This window comes from Dipodomys spectabilis, unplaced genomic scaffold (genome assembly GCF_019054845.1).
Source record: "Dipodomys spectabilis isolate Male_0828 unplaced genomic scaffold, ASM1905484v1 ptg000096l, whole genome shotgun sequence".
Taxonomy (NCBI): domain Eukaryota; kingdom Metazoa; phylum Chordata; class Mammalia; order Rodentia; family Heteromyidae; genus Dipodomys; species Dipodomys spectabilis.
Genome location: NW_024870773.1, coordinates 14885406 through 14895252, shown reverse-complemented (window position 1 = coordinate 14895252; position 9847 = coordinate 14885406).

The window sequence follows — 9847 nt, the reverse complement described above, 5'->3', positions numbered from 1 at the left end:
GTCACATGAGGGTGTGCGGCAGGTAGCACTGCAGCATCTGAATCTTGTGAGAGGTGTGGTTAGGACTTTAACATAAAATTAACCCATGGCATCATGTGTTCATTCATCCCTCACTTTTCTAAAGTGAGGGAGTAAGTGACCAAATAAAAATCTTGGCCATGGGGCTGGGAAGGTGGCTCAGTGGTGGAGCGCTTGCCTTGCATGCATGAGGCCCTGGGTTCGACTCCTCAGCACCACATAAGCAAAGAAAAAACAAGCCGGAAGTGGCGCTGTGGCTCAAGTGGTAGAGCACTAGCCTTGAGCTGAAGAGCTGAGGGACAGCGCCCAGGCCCAGAGCTCAGGACCCACAACCGGACCCAAAAAAAAAAAAAATCTTGGCCAAATATTCAGTGTACCAGATATTAGATCTTCCTTGTAGGGGGAAGATTCCATTTCTCTATGGGTAGACTTAGGATCCATACGGAGGTCATAGCTGTGGCTGGAATGTTGTATCTTTGGAGCTTTTTCTATGAAGAATTACATTGTCTTCTGCTTTTCAATATGTTTTTTTCCTTTAACATCATTTCACTCATGCCGTTGTTCCTTTTAGGAAAAAATAGAAAACATGGCATTGCGTTCATTTGTATTTCTTCACACTGTCACAGAGTGGTAAACATTCTGTGATTGCATTCTTTTTTATTCTTGAACTGTATTTTTTTTTATGTTTTCTTTTTTCTTTTCTTTGGGTTCTTGTGATCGAACCCAGGACATTGCACTTGCTAGGCAAACGCTTTCCCACTGAGCTGCATACATCCCAGCCCTGCATTCTTGTCACAAGACAAGAATGTGGGGCTTTTCATTCAGTCCAATTCTGTGCTTGGATGTTGACCATAGTTTATACCGAGCACAGAGCAAAGCAAAACATGATCGCTTTGACAAATTCCCTGGCTCTCCTGGATGCCAGAGGTGTTTGTAAGTTGCTCAGCACTGACTATGCTCTCAGCTGAATGGTGTGTGGGGGGGCGCGGGCGGGGGGGGGGGGGGGGGGGGGGGGGGGGGGGGGGGGGGGGGGGGGGGAGAAACAAGACCATCTGGATGCCTGTATTTCTTTCACTGAGGGCCACATTTACTCTGCCTTGATGTAGAGGGAAGCTGAATAGAAGGTATACCTGGGCTTTATATCTGGAAAGAGATAGACGCTGAGAGGGGACAAAACAGGTTGTGTTTCCCATTCCCTCACTACCAGCCCTCATCGGCAGGATTATGAGCATCTTCCTCTTGCCAAGATGAGAAGCTGTCTGGTCTCAGCTCCACATTTACCCCTGTCTCTCCTTCTTTTCCTCCTTTTTTTCTCACCCACCAGACTCCTTCTGTTTCAGACTGAGAGCTTTTAAATGTTTGTCAGCCTGAACCATCCAACCCAGAGCCTTGCCCAGCAGCGCACCATGGCACCTTCTCTATACCCACTTAGTGAGAGGCAGAAGTTGGCACCGACCCTATCATTTGATAAATATAATCAAGTTTGTTCATTGGGATCCATCCCATTCTTTAATTCATAATTATCATTACAGTTCTTGATTCCAAATGAAGCTGTGTGAAGACCTAATGAAATGTGTTTACTTTCCTTTTTAATGCTTGCCATTAATATTTTTAAGGAGAAAATGGGGGGAAAAGTTTCATCATCTCCGACAGTGTGTTCCATGAGTTTCCTGGTGGGAGGTGATAAAGGCATTTTTTTTAAACTGACTAAAAATGGTTAGCCACAACACCATGAAAATATCCCAGAATGTTTAAAATGAAAAAGAACTCTGTGACATGGAAATAGCAATTGAGAGGGGACCAGGGGCTGCTGGCAGCTTTGAATGGCTGATTTTATTCTTCTCTGGACCTCCCTCATGAATTCCACACCAATTTCCATCCACTTCAAAAAAAAAAAATCAAGCCTCCTGAGGTTCAGAGGGGAAAAAGTTTTGGGAGCATTTGTTATTTTGGACACAGATGATTCCAACCGAGGGTGGACATTAAAATGTTTCAAGAAACACAGCCTTTGAAATACAGCAATAGATCCCCAGCTCTAACAGACTCTTCCCCAAATGCGAACTCCCCCGCCTGGAGGGAAGAACCCTTTTGTGGCTCCGCATGCCTCACAGTGCCCTCCCCAGACACCTTTTGATGGACTGAAATTTAGCCAGACCCTGTACAGAGACCAAACTGTGCCACACACAGATCTGAGCATACAATTATGGCAAGACAATATCATTCTAAAAACTTCTACCATCTGAAACTTTTCTGTTGGGAAGAGGCTGGGAGGCCACGGCTTTGCAAGGTATTCCTACAGGGAGGAGGGTTGCCATGGTGATCGAAAACATCTTTCCTGGTTCATGGGGGCGGGGTGGGGGGGTGGGGGGGTGGAGGATTCGGTGGATAGGCCTGGAAACCAAAGTTCCATTAACCTAATGGCATGTCCAAACTGGAGGTAGGAAGGAGACTTTCATCTTATTAACCATGAGGTCAAAGAACACTGAATGGGAAGGTGAATCTTATCCTGTGACTAACCCTAATTATTTGGTGGTTATCTAAATTTCTCATGATAATCTGCTATCCTTTTCAAATTCTCGGTATGCTAGTAGTTCTAGGCTTTGAATACCCACAAACCAACCCCTTCACGGTCTTTCCCTTGATCAGCTGTGTAGATAATTATTATTGTCCAGCTTTCCTACTATTGTCCAGCTTTCCTACTTATGCTGGGGCTTATAATCTGGTCATGGAGGAGATTGGACCATGAATCTCATCCATGACCAGGTTACAAGCAACAATATGGCTGTTGGCTTCAATCAGGTTGAGTGTTCAATGTATCCCTAAAAAAGAACAATGAACTGAGCTATGCAAACACTTTAGCACTGGTATACTACAAACACTTCAGCACTGGTATACTGTTTTAGCACTATTTAAATATCATTAAAATGACACACATAGAGTTGGACATCTGAAAGGACCAGGTAAAAGGATACATTGCTCTCTCCTATTGTCTTCTGTCTCCTTATTAACTTTGGAAGGAAACTTAGTCCCTGATGTCTGGGTTGGTCCAGTGACTCCTGATGGCTATGTGTGCCTCAGTTATGTTGGTTTAGATGGATTTTTTTTGTCGGTCGTGGAGCTTGAACTCTGGCCTGGGCACTGCCCCTCAGCTCTAAAACTCTTCAGCTCAAGGCAAGCACTCTACCACTTGAGCCACAGTGCCACTTCCAAGATGGAATTTTTTTAAGATTGAAATTTATTTCTCTACTTAAAGATTTCAAAATACGTATAAACCCACCAGCTGCATTTCACCAGACCTTGATATTACTGGATCTTTCTCAGAATTTCTTGAAATAAAAATATGCTCCTCTTTAGATGTGCTTCAACTCTATTTTTTCTCAGATAACTAATGGCAGGGAGTTGGTTTTTGCCTTTTTGGGGGTTGGACTCTTCTCCTTTCTAACAAATCTCTGTGATTATCCCAACAAATACCATGTCATAGCATGTTCTGGATAGCAGAGAATTGCTAGGTAAATTTTGGAGCTGGTAGTTTGCCTCCAGGGCCACTGTGGGGCCGAGTACTTTGTACAATAGCAAAATAATTATTATAACTGTGAATACCACATTCTTGCACCATGGTTACTTAGCTGTGGCAGCTCAAATCACCTTCAAAAGACCAGCTTCTCTGAGTCACTTGAAACTGACAGATCAATACTAGCCTTCCCACTTTTTGGATGTGGAGTGTAAGATGCTTATATGCATGGCGACGTAGGTTTCCAGGATGGACTCTATTAACACACATCATTCTGGTCTGTTTCTGCTTTTTCTCTTTAGTGTTTTATTTATCTTTGAGTTAAGACAGAAGGTCTCAGCTCTTGTCCTAACTTAGTGATTAGTTGCTGTGTATTTCTGGAACTGCCCTTACTCTGTGGGCTTCCTTCATTTGGGACACCATTGCTGCAGAGATTTTCAGTGATGCTCAGGTCTTCTTTGGTCCCACTTAGTTGTAACTTCCTGCTTGCTTATGTAAATAGTAACTTACAGATGATCTCTAACCCTAGACAGGACTAGGTGATCAGAAAGGCAAGGATTTTTCTGCTTCACTTAAGACTGTACACTTAGGAGTCTGCACATAGTAAGTGTTACAATAAGTATTTTAAAAGTTGTCTTAGAGAAAATATCGGCATACTAAAAGTTTTATTGAATGACTCTCAATATATCATACATGTAGATGGTGTTTCTCAAAGAGGTTACTGTGAAAAGTTTTTTAATTTTTACACCTAGAGACAGCTGCTACATTGCTTGTACATCTTTTTTGAGGTAATCTGTGAATATACAAGCACATATTAACATATATTCAGCAAATATTCTTTTGATGAATAAAATAATGAATTGTATCTATTATCCTGTTTGTGAAAGTTTTTCAGGAGACAATTAGATGGACTCTTCATATTGTGCTCATGAAATTAGAAAATTAAGCCTTTCCCAGATAGCAACAGAAAAGAATGCAACTTAACCAGCAAAAAAAAACCAAAAACCCTTTTACATATTGATTCTTTTTTCTTTTGTTTATAGCTTGAGATCAGAAAATAAATGTGAATAGACGGTCACCCAACACCTATAAAGCAATGAGATTTCTTTAATGAGGTGACTGGAAAGTCTTTCCTCAAAAGATGTAATTCTATCCGTGGACTTCACTATAGCAACAGAAGCTATCTGATGAAATGGCACTCATTCAGGTTCTTCAAAGGGAAGCCAGATGCCTAAGGAATGGGATGCTCCACAAGGAGGTCTTGGAGTTCAGATTCTAAGTTGCTTCCTTGGATACAAAGAAATTGGTCACTCACAGTTCTGTGCATTCCAACAATGGAATAGAAACTGCAGGAAGCTCTAGACTCTCCATTATGAGAGACCAGTCACTGCTGCCCATGTGTGAGCTGGTTGGAGGTACTGGTATTTACATATTAGGAAATGAGAAGTTCAAAATCAAGATGTCAATGTTATGATTTGCATAGGAAGTGCTGTCTCAAAAGGTTCATATGTGGAAGGTTTGGTTCATAGCTGGATAATCCAATTATTTAGTGAGAATCCTATAGGCTCTGACTCTTTCTGCTTTCTGATTTGGTGAGGTGAGTAGCTTTCTTCTACCATGATCATCTACCATGATGTTCCACCTCACTATGGCTTTTAAACAACAGCCAGATGACCATGAACTGACACTTCTGAAAGGATGAGCCACAATAAAATATTACGCATTCTAAATTATTTCTCAGGTACTTGTTCACAGCAATGTACATAGTGTGACCACGTTCCCTTTGAAGGCTCCCTGACTTTTTCAACTTCTGATGTTGCTGGCCGACACATGGCCACCCTTTGGCTTGGAGACACATCCCTCCAATTTCTGCCTTCATTTTTCTCATGGTCTCTGTCCTGTGTTCTTGCATCAGCATGCAATCTTTTCATAACAACATGGATTGTTAGCTTTAAGGTGCTCACCCTAAACCTGTATGAACTATTTTTAACTTCATCAGCTCTCTGGAGACTCTGTTCCTAAGTAATATCACATGTTGAAACTTCAGGTAAGCTTGAATCTTCATAAGAGAGTATTCAACTCAGAGTGCAAGGCAGGTTCATGTCTATGTGAACCCCAAACCTATGCCCATCTGAACATCTCCACTCATGGAGAGCCCTTCTACAGCTTCTTCCCAGCCAAGACAACAACATAAAACCCACTATTCTCTCAGAGGGTTGGATTTTAGACTGTATTATTTTCATTGCCCTTCATTGAAATGTCTTCAATGACTGATTCTGATCCCTCAATAACATATCAAAGCCCTGTCTCTCACTAGAGCTACAGGAAGGACAGGCAATATGTAATCTAAGAAAGACAGAGCCTTCCTTAGTGAAAATGTTGGGCTTGCTTCTGCACTGCACACACACAACAAAGCAGCTCTTTGTTCAAATCAAAATAAAGCAAGCAGTGCACACGGCAATGGGACTGTTGCTTATGTGGCAGGTGTATTTGGGGTAGTACTAGAAAGAATTAGTTCCTTCAGCTGTAGTGCTTGGTAGTGTTTTCCTCTTGGGGCATAAATGAATTGGCTTGTCTAACAATACTTATATTCATAATATGTCAGTTTAAACAGTGGGAAGATGGTGTCTCCATAGACAACTTAATCTTAAAAGCCTATAAACTGGGATGTTCTCAGGTATGTCTGGGGTGGATGCTTAGTGGTTGAACTCACTTCTACACCTTGCTTGGTTCTCATATGAGAAACTGACACCACCCCTAGGTGAGTGATCATGACAAACTTTAATGTGAAGTCTTTCCTAAAGATACTTCATTCTTACCTGATCCTGATTCCTGGGTCTGCAACCCTGTGAGGTGCATTACTGACTTTTCTGAAGGCCTGTAAACATCTTATGAGAAAACATGGCTGAAATGACAGTAAACTCTTGAGAGAAGCAGCGGCAAGTGGAAATAAAGCATTGGAAACATCCAATGGAACAATATCTGTCCACTCATGCCATATTTGAGTGTCTAATATGCTTTAGGTACTAACAAGGATGTAGAAGGTGGCACCAGGTTATCTGATTATGCCAAATCCACGCTACTAGAAAATGGAACCCAAAGCAACTTTGCCCCAACGTATAAGGCATTAGTCTTTGGGTCAGCCATGGGGGGAAATCCTTTTTGGGACAGAATAGTTCTTCTTTGGGATAATACTGGAAATGTGTTTCTAGATGAGATGGGACAAGCCAACGTTATTTTCAGGAGTGAGACTCACCTGTTTTGGTCAATACACCATGTCACTAATAGAGACATGTAGTGGTCATTTGGCTAAACGTGAGAAACGCAAACACTAGAAATCAAAGGACCCACACTTATAGATAGGGAGAAAAACTTCAGTAACCTGGATGCCAACATGTACTAACTTGCATGTATCATTACAGTGATCACTTAAGGAGCAGAAATTTCAACTGAAGAGAAGATGGGAATGAGAACTGCTGCCTTTGGGGTAAACTAGGCGTGTCTTTTCCTTTGAGGAAGTTCCTTAGTCTTTCTGAGGTCAAATTCCTACACGAGATAATCATTGGGTGAAAATCAAAGAATGCCAATTATATACATGGAAGACCTTCAATAAACAGTGATACTATAAACAGAAAAGAGATAAAAAGGTAAATTGGGCAATATTGTTACCAAATTTTACTACATGAAAAAAAGCGTAAGAGGCAATATCACCATGTATTTATATGAATTAATAATATACATTATTTCTAAGATACCCAGCTAGGTGGGCAAGGTCAGTGTTTCACATAAAAAAGAGAACCTCTGGAACTCTGGAAGATACTCCGATCAAGGAATGTAAAAAAAAAAAAAACAAACAAACTCTCCCTTCTGGAACACAGAGACTCAGGACTGCAGTAGAAACTACTGCTATTCACTGATCTTAAATGTCTTCCAAAGGCTTGGTCTTCAATTGTAGTGTTTGGAAGAAAAAAAAGGAAACAAACAGATGGATTCGAGTGGAAGAAATCAGATCACTGGAGGTATGCATTATCAGGAGCCCACCCCTTCCTGTCTCTGCTTCCTGGCCACCATGAGGTGAACAGATCTTTGACATGCAGTCCTAACCATGATGTACTGAGCAGCACCAGCCCCTTCAAAAGCAAAAGAACTAATCCTGAGCCAAAATCTCCAAAACTGTGAGTCAAAATAACCCTTTCCTATTTATCAGCTGATCATCATAGGTATTTCGTTTAAGTGATGGGAAGTTAAGATACCTTGAGTGACAGCAAGGTAGCACAGAAGGCAGAAAAGATTTTGTTAAAAGGATCAGATTAACTACCTTTCATCATGCTTCAAGGTCACTGAATTTCCTGTACTCTGAGTTGACAGCACTCTTTTCTAAAGACATTGGCAAAGTTCATTTCTTCCCCTCTTAGAGGTCTCTTTTCCAATGTCACTTTCAGTGGAACTTTTATTATCTAGTTTGTGATTGCAGCTCAGTCCCTCCTACCTAGTGCTGCAATTTTCATCTTTTTGTCTTTGTTTTTATATAAAGTATATGTTCTGCAATTCTGTGTTTTATTTAATCTTCCTCCACTAACATGTAAATTCCAAGAAAAATAAAGTAAAATTCTATGTTATGAACTGAACTTTTTGGTCAATTCATATATCAAGTTGGACAAAATAGTGTATAAAAGACATAGAAAAACTATTACAGTAACAAAGTATTATGCTTTGAATTTACATATGTGATCTTATTTTCTGGATTACAAAATTACACCATAATACTCAAATTACATTTTGAAAAAAAATGAATTTAATGTTTCTGATTACAAAAGATTACATGCTCATTACAGAAACTTCAAAGCACAGAATATAAGTATAAAAGAGAAAATTAAAAAAAATTAGTCACTATGCTAAGATAATTTTTCTAGGTTTTTCCATATCTTTATGTGCATATATTACAAACATAATTTCCTTCTTACACAACTGAGACTATCCTTAGTTTAAAAAAAGTCTTTCACTCTTTCCAAGTGATACAATTATCTTGTTTCATGGGTAGATCTTCAACAATCTTATTTTGCCAGTCCTGGGGCTTGAACATTATTATTATACATTATATATTATTATGAATTATTCAAGGTCTGGGTACTGTTCCTGAGCCTCTTTGTACTCAAGGCCAGTGCTCTACTACTTGATCCACAGTACCACTTCTTTTTCTAGCAGTTTATTGTAGAAAAGAGTCTCATGGACTTTCCTGCCGAGGTTGGCTTTGCACCACTATCCTTAGATCTCAGTCTCCTGAGTAGATAGGATTATAGGCAGGATCTACCAGTGCTGGCATGTTCAACAACTTTTAGTGATGTCATGAAAGTCTGCAATACAGATAGGCCACAACTCACTGGACCATTCTTCTATTGGTGGACATGTGGCATTTCTCCATATTCACATTGTATGCAAAGTTGCAATAATTCATGCACATAGCTCATGTGTGCATCTCTGAAAGTTTTCTCAGGATATTTCTTTTCAAAATCACATATATGTGTGTGTGTATGTGTGTGCATATATATATTTGTATATCTATATATATGTAGTGGTTCTAAGGGGTTCAATTCAACATGTCTGTCTATGAATACAATGTGTCTTGATCGATGGGACAGTTTCTTACACATAAAATTTCTGGGTCCAAGTACATGATTTAAAGTTTTGCAACATACTTCTAAAATGCTATCACCTTGCCAGAGAAAAAAGTTGTATGTCACATAGCAATGTACGAGAATGTTTATCTCTTACTACCCTTCCAGCACTGAATATTGCTTTAAAAAATATTTTCACGTTTCTCATGGTTATACATTGCTTATTTTTATGTTGATTTGTAGTTTTTTTCATTACTAGTGAGATTTCTCCCCTCCTATCCCATTGCTTTTTAAAGGTATTTCCTCCCTGTGAGTTTATATATGTGTATTGCCCATATTTCCATCCAGAGAGTTAATCTTTTGAAAAAAAATGACTTATAAGTCTTCTTTAATATTATGTTCTTACTAATATTTTGTTGTAAGTATTAACTTTGAGTTATCTTCTCAATCAACAACAGTGGGCATTGCTCTTCCTCCTGTAATTTCCATCAACTCTAAAACTCATTTAAAAACATTCAGGCACCTGTAAAAATTCTATCATCTGTAGATCCATGTGGCTGCATGGCACCTGGCGATTCATCTTCCCATGGGTAATATACTGGCAGGAAGTTGTCCAGAAACAAGAAGCCAAAACTCAAGTGTCTGTTGGAATGGAAAGTTTATATTCTAATGAATCTAGGGCTTTTTTTTTCTTGAGTTCTGA